The following is a 20494-nucleotide window of genomic DNA, read 5'->3' on the forward strand; positions in this document are numbered from 1 at the left end:
TTTAGTTCGATAACTTGTGATCGCCCTGAGCATTGATAGAGTGTGTTGTGTGGTTAACCCTATGTTAAACTATCGTCCGGTACTATTTCCGATACGTGGTTAAGGATGCTGCAGGGAGGGAGGGGTCGTCAGCTGACTATAATTCCCATGAGGAAGGGAGTGTTGGCGAGCATGCGGAATCACAAGCCGAGTCTCCCATAGCTGTGGAAGCGGATTTCAAAGGCAGGTTGCTCTCGTTTATTTGCCGGAGCGAGGGGAAGGAATGTCTGATTCAGAATGTCGAATAAATCTCGAACGAGGAATGAGGATTCTGAGTTGGAGTCAGCCCTTACCTCCTTGGCCAATAAAAGGCGAATTGCACATGCCTTGGGTACTAGCAATAAAATCTTGTATGTTCTCAAGAGTGAAGACCTCCCCCGAGGGGGAAGAGGAGTCTGAGACTTGGACGGAGCAGACCTATCAGAAGCCGGTTGAGTGACAGTGCTCTAATGACATCAAACACAGCGATTGTTTGAAAGTTTTAAATGGGCCGGCTGCTGACGGAGGGAGAATCGTACAGACACAGAACCCCTTTGCTACCTCTGCAAGCTACACGGAAGCGATAGACAGTGTGTTTGGCGCGACAGGAAACCCAGTGGGTTTCAGGACATGCTTCAGGAGGAAGTTGGAGAGAACTTTCTGAAAACATTCTCCATCACCCTGTGTTCCGAGCTGCTTTTGAGGAATTGCGTGGCCTTGCTGGGCAGGATGATGAGCATAAACGGGGGATTCTGTGAAGCACTCAGTCCCAACGGGTCATGTTACGGTCTGGGGAAGTACTGTTCCTACAGTGACTGGAAAACCCAAATTTCCCGGAATACCTGACGCCGAGTTCCTCTTCTTGGATGCTCCAAAAGACCACGAAGAGGAGTCATGCTTACCAGATGGGATGCGGCAGAAGCCCTCGGTTAAATAGGTGAACGGGATGGCAGTGATTGTCAGGAAGACTTCTGAGAGGAACGGCAGACTCAGGAGGGGGATGCCTTTGGCACCTCTGTTTCTGGTTACGGAAATGTCTAACGTCTCTGTGAGACAGGCCAGGGAGAAAACCTTACCGAAAAGCGGAAAGTTGATTCCCTAGTCATTCAGCTTTTGTGACTCCCCCCTACCAGGAGATTGAATGAAGATTTTGAGTCTGGAAAGTGTATTTTCTTTGACGAGTCTGATGTGGGTTCTTCCAAGAGCACTCCCCACGTCTCCGGATAACCGAGGACACCCTGTTCAGCGAAAGGTCCCGGCAACCGGCTCCTACAGAGCAGGACGACATTCGGTATCATCTGTGGAAGCTGAAGGAAGCCGGCATCATCAGTAAGTACAAAAGCGCCTCTGCGTTCGCATTAACAGTGGCCAGGAAGAAGAACCGGAAGGTATGGAAATACAGGCGAACTTGCATCACAGCCAGTAAACTGATCAAGTTCGGTTTAGGTTAAAAGAGTCAAAGCCTGGTATCCAATTGCATGCGTTAGGTTCCTGAAAATAGATTCGCAGGCTTGTGATGTCTGGGATATAAACATTTTTTCGAGGAGTTGGGGCAGGGCGTAGGTCAGAGTTTTATTTTTTTTCTGAGTGATAGACAGAGATGACAGGGTTTTAAAGGCGAAATTGCATATTCTTGTAGACAACATTAGTCAAAGAGACTGATATTTCTTTGTTTCCGGCTATCTTTCTTATCTCTCTCTCCCTCCCTCCATCCCCCCTCTCTCCACACTGCAATACACAGGCATAGATAAACGCAACACAAACAGACGCTGCAAATTCCACACCTCATGACAGGCACTCACCTGCACACATGCATGCGTGCGCACCAAACCCGGGCTGTACGCACTGACAGACACACAGAACACGCACCATTCATCATCGACTGAAATGTTTAGTAAGAATACTAGAACACAGCAAAATTGTCCTTGTTTACGAGTCGGTGCTTTTATCTGAGAGTATCTCCATGTTTCCGCATTCGCTGTGTCAGTGACCAGAAAGAAGGAGGAAGTTCAGTCCTTTCGGAATTGTATTTCTTTCAGGTTCTTCCTCGTACTCACCTTTGTCCTCGTTCATCAAGTTATCAAGTTGTGTTTTATCCTCTTTATCAGGAGCATGCTGGTAAAGAATATGACATGAACATTGACTTCTCTAACTTCCTCCAATGACACTCAAACCCTTCTTACCCCATCCCTGACATATTTAGTTGTTTCGTTTTTCTTCTGTCTCTCTGCCCATCACTCTGCCTGTTCTCCATCTCCCTCTGGTGCTCCCGTCCCCCCTTCATTCACACTAGGCCTCACGTCCCATGATCCTTTACCTTCTCCAGCTCTGTATCACTTTTGTCAATCACCTTTCCAGCATTTAGCTTCATCCCACCCCCTCCGGTCTTCTCCTATCATTTCGCATTTCCCGCTCCCCCTCCTTTTTTCAAATCTCTTAGTATCTTTCCTTTTAGATGCTGCCTGGCCTGCTGTGTTCCACAAGCATTTTGAGTGTATCGTTCGAATTTCCCGCATCTGCAGATTTCCTCGTGGGTACTTTGCACTTGCCTTCACCGGTGCACTGGTCATGGTCTCTCCGGAAACACTTGATTATGGTAGGGTCCCGGAGGACTGGAGAATTTTAAATGTCACTGCACTCTTTAAGCGGAGAGAAAGTCAAAAGAAAGGAAATTACAGGCCACAGCTTCACCTCACTGCTTGGGAAACTGTAGGAATCTATTATTAAGGATTCGGATTCGGGGAACTTGGAAAGTGATGGTACAATAAGTCGAGGTCAGAATTGTTTATGTAAAAGGAAATCTTGTCTGAATGATCTGTTAGAGTTCTTCGAGGAATTGATAAACAGAAAGCAAAGAAATGAAGCAGCGGATGCCATTTACTTGGACTTTCAGAAAGCATTTGATAAGCTGCCAAACATGAGCCTGCTTCCTCCGGCGTTGCAGCAATGTTACTGGCTCAGGTATCGGAATAGCGGACAGGCCGGAGGCAGCGGGTGTGAGTGAAGTGGCTGCCGGTGACTAGTGGTGTTCCTCAGAGGTCAGTATGGTGACCGCAAATTTTCACGTTGTTTGTTCATGATTTAGATAATGGAATAGCTGGCTTTGTGGCAATGTTTGCAGACGATACCGATATAGTTGGAGTGCTAGGTCTTGCTGAGGATAATGCGATCGCAGAATGACTTAGACAAATTGGAGGTACGGTCAAAAAAGTGGCAGATGGAATACAGTGTAGGAAAATGTAAGGTTAAGTATTTTGGTAAAAGGAACAATGGTGCGGACTATTATCTAAATGGGGTGAATTTACAAACATCAGACAGCTGGAGTGACCTACGAGTCCTCGTACAGGACTCCAGTGAGTTAAATTTAAAAATTTAGTCTGTGGTAAAGAAGGCAAATGAAATGCTCTAATATATATCAAGAAGAACAGGCTATCAGAGCAAGGAGATAATGCTAAGACGTTATAAGACACTAGTCAGGTCACAATTGAAGTATTGTTAACTGGTTTAGGTCCGCATATCTCAGAAAGGATGTATTGTCATTGTACACATTCCAGAGGGGTGTCACGAGGACGATTCTGGGAATAAAGTTGTGAATATGTGAAGAGCGTTTGGCAACGTTGCGACCGTAGTCACTGGAATGTAGAAGAATACATGGAGGAGTGTCTGACTGAAACTTCTGGTATGCAGAAAGGATACAATAAGATGGATATCGAGAGGATGTCTCCTATGGTGTGGTGTTCAGATAAAGTGAACACAGCCTCAGAATTGAGGGGTACATTTTTATAGCCGCAGAATAGTGAAATTCTCTGCGGCGGCGGCGAATGCCAATTCCGCCAAATACGTGGGTACACTTAAATCGGAAGGGATTCGTTTCCTGATTGGACAGTGTATCGAAAGACATGGCGAAAAGGTAGGACCATGGGTTTTGAATGTGTTCCGGGACTAGCCTTGATGGAACGGCGGAGCAGACTCGATGTATTACATATACTAAATCTGCTCTTACCTTTGCTGGTCTTATCGTTTCTTCGTCACTTTACCCACGGTCACTCGAACTCGCGGCTTCATCCTGCTGGTCATGTACTATGCCACATTTCGGACACGACGCAACCGCCATTTATACAGGGCGATGGACAGGGGCTGAATTAAATCTTCACCCTCCCCGTTGTCATTCTGTACAAATATTTAATTATCATTACTGATGTGCTACTAATGAATATTTCAATAGACGTTCTATTCTGTGACTTCGTATTGTGATGTTTCAGATTGAAAAAAAGCCGTGAAGTTCATAGCTAGAAGGATAACGGGAGCCTCTTCCATTTAAATCTGGAAGGTACATGTCTCTGCAGAAGTGAGGTGATGTAGGCAGAAAATCTGCGCAAGACTGCGTGGATCCGTACACATGGTGTAATGTGAAGAAATCTGGAGGGCCACAGGAACCCTGGGAAGCACATGGGCAGATTTCTGAAAATCCGGGTATTGTTCGGTCGGTCACTCAGCAGACGGATGGGAATTTGTCCTTGTTGGGTGACGGCACTGATGGCTGGAGCAGATAACTCTGCTAGTACTATTTGAACGTAGGTTTTTCCCACTTTTCAACCGCTGTGTACGTACAATCAGTCCATGTATATAGTTAATCTAATGTATTTACCAGCACATTAAAGAGTGACTTCTGCACTGTATTTTATAGTATTGCGTTTATATTTTGTATTTATTGTGGTTTTATACGTAATGTACTTTATAAAGCTCATCGGTTTCGAGTAATACTCGTTTTGTTTTCCTTAACGCTCGTGGACTGAGGAATGGCAATAACCAATCCCAAATCTTGAGAAATGATACAGGGCTGTAATCACAGAAAGGTACAGACTGATGAGAGAGGGAAAAATAATGCCGAAAACGCACAAACGAAACTATAGTTGGCCGCATTCGAGGACTTTTACGAGGAGATTTTTCGCTGTTTCTGAGACTAGATTATTCAATGAAAATTATTGAACTAAATTCAAATCAAACGCCGCTAAGAGATTTTAACCTTAAGTGGCAGGGTCATCACTCCCTGACATATGATATTTAACAACTTCACAATAAGCACAAACGTGCGTGGCCGAGCGACTTTTCTAGTTGCTGGTCCAGTACAGTTATTGAATGGTTAGCAGTGGAGTGAGCGTTGGTGAGGGATGCGTGATATCAGAAATGAAAAGTCAGAACATCATTTTGAAACCCAGTACATGAGTATAAAGGGACATTCAGACACAGTTATAACGTTTGCCGTTGTCAGCTCGCTGCAATACAAATATATCTGTCGGGGAATGCATAGAGCTGACGAAGAGAAAGATTTCAACGAGGATCATTGATTACAAGGCAGAATCTGAGAAAAGTATGGGTACAAGGTTAGTCATCTTTAAGCAGACTCGGTAGGATTCACCATGGAGTCAAGGACTCCAACTATTTTTTGTGGGGTGGACGTTGATGTGTTGGGGACAAAGGCTCCGGACACAGGAAAACGTAATTACCACTGGCGATTGAAGTATGGCTGGCTGATATATCTATTCGGCAGATATATCTAGTTATTTGTGCTCTTATTTTACCAGCGACGCAGGTGAACCTCCTTCTGTGATGGAGCAAACGAAACAGGATTCCGCTGGTGGCATGTTACCTCCATCTTCGTTCTCCAGTTAGTGAAGATTCCAAAGAGAGGCTTCGAATGCAAAGGAGCAACACCTCTCCTCAGGTAAAGCAACGCAGATTGGCCACATGGGTATTAGTTCGGATCAAGGAAGGGTACCTGGCCAGCGAATACATCTTTCCCCGGTATCATATTTTCTATTCGACAGCTGATTATTGCCGGCGGGAGGGAAGAGTGCGTCTGGGAAAATTAGTAGGTGTATATACCGCTTTTCGGTTGTGTAAACGGACTTCTGTTTTAGTTGATACATTAAGTACAGAAATCGTCTCAGTCTAACTGATCATTAGTCTAAACTGTTGCCATCGAAGGCAAAGCATCAAGCACCGAATGAGTTATCCAATATATAATGTTCTCCGTTCGAATAAATCTTCACAACATCTGCAAATTTAATAACCCATGCACTAGCAAATGAGCTGCTCTGATAAAGTGACTATTGAACGATTGCTGCCATGACGGTTCAGGTTGCACTGCAGTATTCGTAATGTGACAGGATATGTATTCGTAGGTATGCAGAATATTATCGCTCAGTAGCTCTGATTTTGGCATTATTGTGTACAGTTTGTTTCACTTCATGACCCCTGACACCTGTAATTTCCATCATACCACTTCTGTGCAAAATACTTATTTAGTCTGTCCGTCATTTCATTATCACCCATTACTAACTCTCGATCATCGCTTTCCAGCCGTCCTATATGCACTCTCGCCTCTCTTTTACACCGTATGTATGTAAAGAAACCGTTGGCATCCTCTACAGTATTATTGGCGAGCATAACTTCTCATTCATTCACTAAATTCTTAATGACTTTTAACAGTTGCCTTCTGTTAGCATTTAAAAATGTGCCGGTCATCTGGCTTCGCACAAATTCCTCCTTTGTTGCATTATTTCTCTATGCCTATTACGTTGGCTCTGACTTCTCTTCTTCGTCAACGTTTTATCATCTTGCCGTTAAAACTCATCTTTTCTTTCGGAAGTATATATCCTGTGCTTTCAAATTCCTTTCGAAAATGACAGCCAACTTTGTTCTACTGTCACAGCAGCCAGTGTTCTTTTCCAATGAATTCTGGCCAACTCCTCTCTAGTGGCTTGGTAATTCCCTCTACTCTCCTGTAATTTTGATGCATTCCACTTCAGTACCTGTTTTTCAAATTTCGGATTGCATTCGAACATATTGTGATCATTTTCAACAAAGACCCTTGATAAATTGCCCTTTTGGCAGACATCTTCTATCTCATTTTGTAATTTCTAGACCACATCCTTACCCTTGTTTGGATGGTCTGTATCTAACTCACATGAAAGTCATTAACCCTTACACTTCGTTAGATTTATTCGCCCTGATTCAATGTTTTTAAGGCTTTGTAATGATAGGATTACATTTATAAATATCAGAGTGAGTCTGCCCCAAGCAACTTCTTGCCTGGCCTATTGCTCCAATGTGTATCATTGGCATTAAGCTCCTATCTCTAACCTTCTTTCAGACAGAATTCAATGATTCTTACAAACACCTTATATACTCGTATGCCAATACGCAACAGTGCTAGAATTTCTTCAACCATATCCGGGATAGTACGTGCATTCAAATATAAGGCCTTCAGTCCAGTATTCACTCATTTCTGTTTTGTCCTCCTTTTACATTACGACTCATCTTCTTGAATGCAATTTTGTTTAAACCCACCCGAAAACTCCAGCCTACCCGGCCGCAAAGGACATTAGACCCTTTGGATTCCGTTGTAATGCACGTTCCTTTGGTACAGGTTGTCACCTCTCCAGAATCTCCTGCACAAACTCACATATAATCGCACTTTAATCTGTAATGTCAATGAGCAAATCGGCAATAAATTGCCTCTGTGTTCGAGGACCCCAGCAATAATTGCCGTCTGCATTCAATGGTCGCGTAACCATGACGTGTGGTATGTACCAGCTGCTCATACGGCCATCCTCCAGCACCCTCCATGACCGCATGTAAACTTGATGGGAGTAGTGGGTTAACCATGTTCAAGTGTGACCTGCAGGATAGCGGAGGAAAGGAGCGCCCTGCATCTCTTTTATTTGGTCTATTTGCAGAAAAATAATTCCGGACATTGGTCAGTGGATAAGTGGATAGATAACCTAAAGTCTGAAAGGTGGTGCAGCTTGTATTCAGTGGTGCAGGTAATGGAATAACCCGGGGAACGTAAGAATTTGGAGTCCACCTCACCCACAGCTTTATGAGATGTATTATTTTAAGATTTTCCGAGCTGTCATTAATATAGTAATTATAGTTGATAACAAATACAGAATGCATGTAAAAACGTTTAACTCATTCAAACACACAATATTGTGGGGAATGCTGCAAATAAATATTCAGGTTCGTGTTGCTTCAACCAGGCCGTGTACAACAACAGACAGAATTATTGCACATTACAAATCAGTTTAATTACAGTCAGAAATAAATGTAGTTATCCCGTTCTAGTTCAGCACATGCAGAAATATGGAAAACGCCACACGTGTATGAAATAAAATAACATACATTATTATAAAGAGTTTGCAATAATCAATATTTTTGCTCTAATAGGAATAAATATTCCTATGAAGAGGTCTCTGCAAAAGGGGCAGGATGTGAAACACAGCCTTGATGAATCGGACCGAAGTCTCCGCTAATCAATATCAGACACATCTCTCCAACCTCTTGGACAGTCACTCCCTAGAATGGAACTAGAGGACAGCGGAATTACGATTACGGGTCCGATTACTGGTTCTTGATTTCAATAAGCAAAATATTCTGTACTTTCAAAACAGGCCACTGCTCACACTAATGTTGTCATTGCTTCAATGACAACATCACTCTCACTGATGTAGGACCTCAGCCCATTGTACAGAGATGATGATCTGAGAACTGGCCAGTCTGCTGACGTCATTGCTATTCCCCGACCATCGTTGACCATGCTAATGATGTTGTTGTCTCTGGAGTCATAAATCTGACCACAGTGATTATGTCACAACGTATCTTGGGCACTGACTGAAATGCCTTCCAAAGACACCAATATTTTAAATTCCACCTCTGTGCACAGAATTTAGTTGGAGAATTATCCTCTCCTTTTTTGATCCCTGCGTCAGCTGATGTTCGATTATCCAGATGAAAGTGATAAGCTAAGTGTAATACTGTTTTCTGTACATTACTTCTTTCGTTGTTAACTGCGTGGACTGCAATGGCAAAACGACCCAAAATGACAATGTAACTAGCAACACCGTTAGAAAATTATTCCAGATGCTGCTGTCCTGCAGCTTCGCCGCTAATCTCTGAAGTAGGATAGAACCTATATGCTATTGTGGCTTTTAACTTGAAGGTGCAACTCATATGGGGTTTTTATAATGCCAATAGATTTTAATTTGCCAAAATGCACCCGTTGTTGTTTCTATATAGATAAACCACGACGGACTAGTTCTGAAATTATATCAAATGAATAACAATAGATTGATCATGCTTTTACAGAACGACGACGGAACAAAGTGACTGAAGATTGCAGTAATGCAATTTGGTGTAGACACGTTACTCATTTCAACTTTAGCCTCCGCGGCGATAATATTTCAAACTCTACGTGTGTTCCATAAACTTACATACTGGATAAATCATAATCAGCATTTTCTTCATCATATCCGGCGGTGGAACTAATCAACACGGGACAGCATTCTCACCCTGCGAGACGTGTTTAGACAATAAAATTTTGCAAAGGCATTGATACTGCAGAGGGATCTGAGGAAAATCTTTTCTAAACATGGGTCAGAAGTAAACTGGAACGCAAAGAATAAAGTGAATGTTGTAGCGGGTGAACACAAACCATTGAGAAATATTCAATTGGGAAGGTTACCCAGTAGGAGAAAGGCAACTTGCTTTCCCTACTGGATCCTGACAGCTTTCACAGGCGTAGATTATTTCGTAAAGGGATCCTGCATACCAATAATTATATCAGCCCCGGATCTCAGATGCAAATCGCTAAATATGCAAAATTAGAACTACAATGAAGTTTAATCTCAGTGGCATTTGTTGTGAAATGTGTTGTTAGGCGGCAGCAGTACTTTGCAATGCATAACTATAAATCAAGAAAATCTTGGTAAAAATAGTTCAAATATTTAGAACAAAAATGCGAGGATGGTTTCGCTTACCTTCTTGATAGTCCATTAGAGCGGCAAACCAACCTCTTGTGATTCATGCACAACCACTCGCAAGTTCCCAGCATATCGGCATGGTTCATTTTCTTTTACCATTTAAAAATAATGTGCTCTTTCATGTTTCCTATCAAAGTGGATGACTTCGCAGTTACCAATATTGTACTTCATCTAGCAGACCCTTGCCCACTAACAACCTATCTATATCTCTCTGCAGAAAATCCCTATCGTCTGTACAATTTGAATTTGCACTCAATTTTGTATCATCATCAAACTTAGATATACTATAGTCGAACTCCTCTTCCAGATGGTTAATTTAAATCGTGAATTATCAATAAAGCCCCCATTGTAACTTCTGCCACTTCTTTCAGTATCCTCCGATGCGAAAAGGATCAGGGGATTTATGTATTAACTGGCCTACAAGTTTGCTGAGGAACTACCACATCATAACATCCATAACATCTCTGTATGCATTGTGGACGTTTCGTCTACCGTGAAAACCGACATTAAATAGTCATTCAATGCCTCTGTCATTTCTTCATTACCCAATATCAGGTCCCGCTACTCGTCTTCCAAGGAACCTATGTTCACATTTAAAACCCTTTCCGGCTTGATATATTCATAAGAATATTTCTGCGAGTTTATTTTCATAATCTAGCTTCTTTTTTTATTGCTTGCTTGGTCTTCTCTGTTGATTTTTTAAGTTTTCCCAATTCTCCAATTTCTCAATACTCTTTGCGACTTTGGATACAAGAGCTCTTAATTCGATGTTTTCTTTTATTTCCTTACTTATCCAAGTCTGTTCCTGCCCAGCCTTGATATCCTGGCTTTTTACTGGAATATACTTTTCTTGAGCAGCGTTAAAACTCTCTGTGAAAGACTTCCACTGTTCCTCAGACTTCCCAGCATATAGACTGTGTTCCCAGTCCACTCTAAACAAAGCCCTCCTCATCCCACTGGTGCCTCCTGTGTTTAGTCTTAATACATTGGCTTTAGATCGGGTTATTACACACTCCATTTGCCTACGAATATCAATCATACTGTGATCACACTTTCCAAGAGGATCCCTAACTAGATCATCTCTAATAATATCTGTCTCATTTCACGGGCCAGATCTATGATCTTGTAGGTTCAGTCACATGCTGTTCAAGAAAGCTATCACGGATGCATTCAATGAAGTCCTCTTGAAGACGTTCCTCCCCTATCTATGTGCAAGTTGAAGCCCCAATGATACCTACTATTCAATTTTTAAATGTTTCATAGATTTCTCCGTCTATTCCCTATGCCATTGTAATGTTATTATTCGGTGGCCGATGGACAACACCCACCTGTTTTTTTTTTGCTTTACTATTCCTAATCTCCACCCAAATGGAATCAACATTCTGCTCCTTAGTTCTTATATGGTCTCTCATCACCGCCCCAAACTCATCTTTAATTAACCGCACTTACCCACTTCACTTAATTCCTCTCTGTCCTTCCGTATTGACCAATATCCCTGACTATTTAATTCCCAATCCTGCACACCCTGCAGCCTGGTCTCTGTATTGGAAGTAAAGTGTCCTTACACTCATCGTGCTTTTAAGATCCTGCAATTATTTACAGTACTTTATTGCACTTGCGTTTATTCAGACTACTAACGTTATTTTCTTCATCACCTAGAGAGTTTCATCAGTGAATCCTCCGAAATCTTCAGGCGTTTGTGAGTTATAACAATTACGGGTACTTATTTGTGGAGGTATGGTTGATGTATGTACACGATTGGCATCTCAGGCTTCCAGGATATGAACATGAAGCTAAAGATTAAATTAAGTGAGGGGATGTGATTCACGCGTGACTGAGGAGAACTTCATGGTAGTTTACAGAAGATATATCTATGGAGAAAATGACCCTCTATTCTCTGTCTAATTTAAAAATGTATCACCCAAATTGTAATTTTACGATATTTAAAATTACAATGTATTTTTTTTAACAATGAACATGTATGTCTCCATAAATGTAGAAGAGTGAGATACATTTGCTGGCCAGCATATTCAATCAAACCATTAACCATTGTTGAAACAATGAAAGGCGGCACCAACACGGGTAGTATATCCAGTGTGTAAAAAAAAACAACAATTTGTGAAATAGAGCTCCTAGCTATTTTCTCCTGAATCATATAGCATCATATACACGTACGCCACTCTGTGACTGTGTTACAACATTTTCTACCATGTTTTGTATACCTCGCGCATTCAAATATCACGCCTTAAGTCTGCCATTTCGATTTTGTCCAACTATTAAGTTTCAACTCATCCCCTTGCTTGCAATTTTGCCGAAACAACAGCCCTTCCTTTTTCGGGGTCTCACTATACATTCCATCTGATTTGTCAAATAACTACTGCTTCGTCAGCAACATCACGGCGGTTCACAGCCCAGTGACAAATTAACTTAAACCCGCACAAAACAGTCGGCTGCAAGGTTATCAGATCAATAAATCACAGGAGCAGAATTGGGCCATCTGGCCCACCGAGTGTGCTTCCGTATTCAATCATGGCTGATCCTATTTACCATCTTTCTGACTTCCAGCGAGTACGAACCCAGAGCTTTCAAACGTTTTTCGTATGATAACCCTTTCAGTCCTGGAATCATTCATGCGAATATTCGCTGGACGCTGTCCAACGCCAGCGCATCTTGTCTAAGATTTGGGTAACAAAACTGTTCACGATATTCCAGTTGAGGCCTCAGCAATGTCTTATAAAGCCTCAGCATCACGTCGTTGCTCTTTTATTCGAGACCTCTTGAAATCACTAATAACATGGCATACGCCTTCTTCACCACCGACTCAATTTCCAAGTTCTTGTGCAGGGAGTTCTGCGCAAGGACTCCCAAGTCCCTCTGCATCTCAGATTCCCCATTAAGAACATGGTCCGCACGGCATTTCTAGTATCAAAGTGCATGACCATGCATGCTCTAACTGTGCTCCTTTTGTCACTTTCTTGCCCATTCTCCTAATCCGGGTCTATCTTCTGCATCCTGTTTCCTGACAACTGCATGACCCTCCACCAATCTTCGTATCCTCCACAAACGCGGCAAAAATTCCATCATCTAAATCATTTATATACATATAAAAAAGCGGTCCCAACAACCCCACCTGCGGAACACGACTAGTTAATGGCAGTCAAATAGAAAAGGATCCTTTTATTCCCACTCGCTGCCTCCGACCAATCAGACAATGTTCTAACAAAGGACGTTTCACCTCGCGGGTTCAAGAGTAACCTGTCCCTTTTGTCCTGGTCGTACCCTACCACGAATCGCCTCCACAGTCTCATTCAAAATCGTTAATGCCGATGATCAACAGAGCAACAAATCACCCGTGTTTGATGACCCGAGCGATGTTTAGCACCCTACAGAGACTGTCTGTCTGGCGTCAGTGGTCGTTAACCCAGTACTTGTGATATGTAGAACAACGGCCATCCTTCATCAGCTCCCACGGCTGCACGTGAACGTGACTGGTGGTCTGGGGTTTTTCCATGATCAGGGGCTACAGCTTGCTCAAGTGTCACCTGAAGGCTAGCGGAGTGAAGCAGCGCCTTACAACATTTTTATTTGGTCTATCTGCAAAAAATAATTTCGAACATTTTCTGAGAGTGGATGAAGAAGAGAAAGTATGAAAAGAGGTGCAGCTTGTATTCAGTGATGCGGATAATGGAACACACTGGGGATCCGAAGAATATCGAGTCTCCAGCACCTGCAGCTTTATACAGCTGCTGCTTATTCTGATCTCACAAAATGGCAGTACCACAGTAAACAGAATTGTGTAAATATTCTCTATGCCCTGAAACATACATAAACACTTAAAATATTGAAACGATTGCCGCAAATAATTGTTCCGGGCTGTGTTGTTTCAACCAGGCTGTGTACAACAACAAAAAAAATTATTGCACATCGCAAATCCGATTAATTGCAGTCAGAAATAGATGCAGTTAACTAATTGTAGTCCTGCACAGGCAGAAGTATGGAATACGCCACATGCTGCTATAAGATGACAATAAGACGTGATTATTAACGATTTTGCAACAATTTGAAATACTTGGTAAAATGGGATTAAACATTTCAAGGCAGATTTCTCTGCAGATGGGGACGGATGTGAGACACAGCCTTGATGAATCTGCCCGAAATCTCCATTAATCACACTCAGACTCATTTCTCTGGCCTCCAGGAGAGTCAATCCCTGGGCTGGAACTGCCGAACAGCAGACACGAACAGGCACATTGAATGCAATGCCGGAAAGTTAGAACAATGACGGGTTGTTTTATGCGATATGTAGAATGGTCTGCACTTTGGAAACACGTCACCGACCGTACCGATGTTGTCATTGTAATTTTGGATGTCAGCCAGCTCAGTGAGCTGAGATGATGAAATCTTGACAGGCCAAGATACCGACGTCCATCGTGACGATGATAATGTTATTGTCTCTGGAGCCTTAATACTGACCACAATGATGATGGAACAGCGTGTCCTGATCATTCACTGAAATGAATTCCTTAGACACACACATTTTAAAGCCCTCCACTGTTCATAACATTCAATTGGAGATTAAGCAACTCCTTCATTCAGCTGATAACGATGAGCTGGATTAAAGGCGCCAGTAAATGCCGTCCTGTCTTCTGCGTATTACTGCCCCATATAACTGAATAGTTCACAAATCAGTGGGAGAAATAGTCCAAATGCTTCTGTCCGATAGCTTCAGCGCTAATCTCAAAGGCAGGATCACCGCTTACGCCGTACACCAGTTTGTTTTTTTTTAACTTAAAGGTGCAACTGATGTGTTTTTGCTGTAATGCCAATAGATTGCAAATGAGCAGGCCAGGCAAACTCTATGGTATAGAGTTTAGTCAACATTTCGGGCCGAAACCCTTTGACAAGACTGGAGGTAAAAAATGCTGAGTAGATTCGAAAGGTGGTGTGAGGGCAAACAGAAACGACAGACAATAGGTTGTTGGTGGAGGGGTGAAGTAAAGAGATAGGAAGTTGATTGGTGGAAAGTCAGAAGGCCATGGAAGAAAGACAAAAACGGGTGTGGGGAAGGGGACCAGAGTGAGGTGATGGCGTGTAAGAAGCTAATATGTGAGAGGGAGAAAGGAGTGGAAATGTTGAAGGGGGAGACATTACTGGAACTTTGAGAAATCAATAGTCATGCCATCAGGTTGAAACCTACCCAAACGGAATATAAGTTTTTCTTCCTCCAACGTAAGTGTGGCCTAAACGCGACAGTTAGGAAGTCATGGATTGACATATCAGAATGGGAAGGAGAACTAAAATGGTTTGCCGCTTGGTGATCCCGCCTGTTCTGGCGGACGGAACGTAGATGCTAGGCGAAGTGGTCTTCTAGTCTACGTCGTGGTCTCAGTGATATACATCTGGTCTACATCTGGTCTGCTTTCCATATGGGTAAGACACTACACAGCAGAGCGGGAACAGCATGATATGAACCTAAGAGAAATAACTTGTTTTTATCGCCCGGGCGGCGGAGCGTAGCGACTGAAGAACGCAGTAATGTAATTTGGAGGCACAGAGGTTGAACATTTCTACTTTAGCTTCTGTGCAGTCAATGTTTCAAAATTCACGCGTGTAGCATAAACGTATACACGGGATAAGTATTATTAGTGGTAGAATAATCAAAACGGGTCAGCTTTCTAGTAATGTCGCTGCTACTCAATCACCATCAATGACAATGTGAAAGTCTGTCTGTAAACACGTCACTCAGCACAACTATAAGACCAAAGTCGATTTTCAATTATCATTGACAGCGCTTCTCCCTATAGATTCTGCCTGTCCTGCTGTGTTCCACCAGCATTATGTGTGTGTTGTTTGAATTTCCAGCATCTGCAGATTTCTCCTGGTTTGCTTTCAATTATCATTGATCGCATTTTCGCCCGTTATGAACGGTTAGTGTGACAACATTCGTATTATATTGAATTCTTAATGCCCGCTCACACCAGCAAATATAACGGTTACTCGTTTAACAAAATACAGAACCGCACAGTCGATATCTCAAATCTGGCATCACTGATGAGATTTCTAGCGCATTAGCATTAAGATCATATGATTTTACTTTGTTTTCACAAGAATATCAGTAAACACTCAAGATGTTGAAGAAAAATCCGACAGGAGAATTTAATAATATCTTTACTGCGACTCTGACTATGGAATGATCTATAGAACATTACACAACGCTGCTTGTCTGACATTTTGTGTGAACAAGGAATATATTTTAATGTAACCTATATACTTTCAAACAAACATTTAGCAGCTTTAAAAACCTTTCTTTCAAATATATTGCGAAGAACAAATCCAATCAAAGTGCCCCCTCTACACTTTCTACATTCCTAAGATTTAACAGAAGCTCATTGCAAACCACAGAAGAGATTAATAATTGTCCAGAAGAGATGTGCTTCACCAGTTTCTTTTTGATCTCTGCACGCTCGCAGATATGCTATGGTACTAGTCTGGAGGAAATGAAAACAACACCAGTTTGCAAGTATTTTCAAATAAGATATTAATAGGGTACTGCTCAATTAACAGAATAATACACTTATCCTAATAACTGCTTTAGAGCACTGGTGTTTTTTTTTTTTTTTGGTTTGTTTTTCTGTGATCTTCAATGGAGGCTAAATTGTTCAAAGTTAAAGCGTCACCTTTGTTTGCCAATAAATACAAAGTACATTTCATAGAAAGATGCTGATGCCCCTAGATTAAAGCCGATTCTGTCATCGTTCAGAATCCGGGAAGGACAATTTTAAATATAACCGACACTTTACACCCAGCAGAACAGCACCAGCTGCAATACACTGATAATCCTGCCAGGGTTCGGGATGTTTCTGATCGCGTCCACGGAATATTAAAGTAGGAAAGACAACAACCAGAGGCCATGGTACATATTGCTACCAACGACATGGGTAGAAAAATAGAAGAGGTCCTGAAAAAAAGACTACAGAGAGTTAGGAAAGAAGTTGAGAAGCAGAACCTTAAAGGTAGTAATCTCGAAATTGCTGCCTGTGCCACCTAACAGTGAGTATTGGAATAAAACGTGGTGGAGTATAAATGCATTTCTCAGGGATTGGAGCGGAGGGCAGGGATTCAGATTTCTAAACGATTGGGACCCCTTCTCGTACAGATGTGATCTTACAAAAAAGACAGGTTGCAGTTAAATCTCAGGGGTAAATATCCCTGCGGGAAGCTTTGCTAAGGCTATTGGGTTGAGGTTATACTGGCATTTCTGGGAGGTGGGAACCGAACTGAAGTGACGGTGGAGAGGGAGCTTGACTCACAAATAGAGGAAGTTTGGAGACAGTGCGGAAGGGAGGATAGGCAGGTGATAGAGAAGGGGCGAGCTCATTCCGATGGTTTGAGATGTGTCTATCGTAATGCGAGGAGTGTTGTGAATAAAGCGGATGAGTTCAGAGCGTGCATCAGCGCTTAGAACTATGAAGTTGCTGTCATCACGGAGTCTTGGATGGTTCAGCGGCTGGAATGGTTACTTCAAATGCCAGACTTTAAATATTTCAGGATGGATAGGGAGGGAGGCAATAGAGGTACGGGCGTGGCACTGTTGATCAGGGATAGTGTCATGGTTGCAGAAAAGGCGGAAGTCATGTAGCGGTTGTCTATGGAGTCTCTATGGGCGAATGTTACGAATAGGAAGGTGTCAATAACTCAACTGGGTGTTTTCTATAGACAACCCGAACAGGGATATCGAGGAGCAGAGGGGGAGAGAGATTCTCGAAAGGAATAGTAATAACAACAGGGTTGCTGTGTTGGAGATTTTAATTTCCCAAATATTGATGGGCATCTCCATTGAGTGATTGTGTTAGAAGGGTAGAATTTGTTAGGTGTGTTCACGAAGGTTTCTTGACACAATAGGTAGATTGGACTACAAGATGAGAGGCTGCACTTGATCTGGTATTGGGAGATGAATTTAGTCAGGTGTCAATATTCTGTCCGTGAGAAAGCATTGTTGAGAGATTGATCACAATTCTCTCTCCTTTACCATAACATTGGAGAGGGATATGAGCAGACAAATTAGGGAAAAGTTTAATTCGAGTAAGGGGAACTATGAGGATATCAGGCAGGAACATGGAAGCTTAAATTGGAAACAAATATTCCCAGGGAAACGTATCGAAGAAATGTGGCAACTCTTCAGGGGATATTTGCCTGGGGTTCTGAACAGGTACGTTCCAATAAGACATCGAAAGGATGTACGGTACAAGATCCGTGGTGCACAAAGGTTGTTGCAAATCTAGTCAAGAAGAAAAGAAGAACTTACGAAAAGTTTAGAAAACTAGTTATTGATATGAATCTAGAAGATTATAAGTTTTGCAGGAAGGAGCTTAAGAATGATATTTGGAGAGCCAGAAAGGGCCATGAAAAGGCCTTGTCAGACTGCGCTTGATGGCTCTGGGCCTGTGTTCACGGGGATTCAGAAGGATGATGAGAAACAGAGCGCGAACCATCAAAGTTCCTCATATGATAACCTGTTTATTCCTGCAAATCATCTTTGTGAACCTCCTCTTGACCCTCTCAAATGGAAGCACAACTTTTCTAAGACGAGGGGCCCGAATGTGATCACAACACTCAAGGTGATGCCTCACCAGTGCTTTATAACTTCCCTAGCACTGACGACAACTCAACCTTTTTGTATTTTGCAGGATTTTCCCTCATTCCCGTTTGGAATAATGGATGGGTTCTCACCAGTCCTTAAGTAACTCGCCGGTGGCTAGAGAGGTCAAATAGAAATTGAGCAAGTCCCCAGCAATCCCTTCACTTGTCTTACCCTGGGTCATCCAACATGGATGAAAGAGAAATGGAGGTTTATGGGGTAGTGTGGATTTAGTACAATTTTTAATTATTATATTGGTCGGCACAACATGGAGTGCTGAAGGATCTATTCTGTGTTGTAGTGTTCTATGGTTCTATGCTTTGTCAGAACGTCAGAGAATTCAGCGAGTGTGCAAAGCATAACCTGCTTTCGCAAAGCAGCACTGACTATCCATAATCAGGTTATGGTTCTCCAAATTGTCGGAAATCCTATCTCTAGGAATACTGTTCAACATTTTGTCAACACTGAAGTACGACTCACTGGGCATTAATTTACAAGGTTATTCCTACAGTCTTTTGTGAACCAAGGTCTAATATGTTCCACGCTCGAAATCTCTGAAGCTACTTCTGTGGCCAGTGATATCAGAGCCTCAACCAAACATGTAAGATGTGTTGGCCATTTGGATTCATAACTGGCTTGGCCGTAACCGACAGAGGGATGTAAACGAATTGACTTATTCGAGCTGCAGGTCTGTGGTTAGTAGTGTTCCGAAGGGATCTGATTTGGAACCTCTGCAGTTGCAGATATTGTTGGGGAAGTGGCAGCTGGTGTAGTACCTAGCCAAATATTAAACGTTGCAATTCGACACGGATTCTCAGAGCCGGGAGTCATAGTGGGGATAAGCTCCCATTACCTATAAAGTGTTCCAACTGGCGTGCGTCACTAACAGCCTCTATGTACTCTTAGTCTTAACATTTGTCTTAGTTATTAGGCCCGGTGGAATTGTTACTGCTGACAAGAGAAGAGGCAAAGACGGACCACTGGCACCTCAAAACCATTTACTTCGGGAAAATGCGGCTTGTCAGCCTTGGGCAGCAGCCCGCCTAGGAGAAGAACGCAGATTTTAAACCTCTGCATCCTTGCAGCCACACCCACCCGTGAGAAACTATTCGGGATTAAACCCCGAGGAAGAAATCCGGAGCCGGGGTCCCTAAGGCAGATTTATGTTATCTACAACATGACTGTGGTAGCCTCTGCGATGACAATGGTGCCAGGCTGTACCGACGCCTGCCTTTCCCTTGGACTACATCAGCGATGTGCAAAGGGGGAGGACCCTGCGTGTCCAAACTTCCAGTCCAGGCTTGCGCCCAGGAGAGCACACAATACACCAGAGACGCAACCCGACTGTCCCCTGGGACCGACGCCTGTCTACTACTACTTATAGCGAGTGTGAAGAGACATTACCCTGTTAAATGAAAGAATCTTAAAAGTGGTGTTGAGCAGAAAGATCAAGTTCAATGACCAAGTTCATAATTCCCTTTAAGTGGCTACATTATTTGATCAAGTGGTGAAGAAGACATATAGCATCTTTGCATTTGCTAGTCAAGAAATTGAGTTTAATTGTCAGGAGTTTATGTTGCAGATTTATAAAACTGAAGTTACGTCACATCTGCAGTATTTCATACAGTTCTCATCACCCCATTATATATAAATATCAAGGTTTTGGAGAGGGTTCTCCATGAGATTTACCAGTATGTTGCCTGGATTGGAGGGCGCATGCTATAATGATTGTTTGGCCAAACATACGTTCTTTTCTCGAAGTGGCGTAGTGGGGAATGCGGGTAGTTTTGGAAGAGGTTTTAACGATGTTTGAGAGACACAGACAAGGTAGACAAACGCTAATTTGTTCCCAGTGTTGAAATATCTACTACCAGAAGCCAGGAATTTTATATGAGAGGAGATACGCTCAAAGGATGGATGAGGCAAGTTCTTTGACACAAAATGTTGGGTGGCTGGAATACGCACCAGGTGTGGTGTTGAGGCAGATACAATGTTCTATGACTATGTTCTGTAA

Source organism: Hypanus sabinus, unplaced genomic scaffold (assembly GCF_030144855.1).
Source record: "Hypanus sabinus isolate sHypSab1 unplaced genomic scaffold, sHypSab1.hap1 scaffold_473, whole genome shotgun sequence".
Lineage (NCBI taxonomy): Eukaryota > Metazoa > Chordata > Chondrichthyes > Myliobatiformes > Dasyatidae > Hypanus > Hypanus sabinus.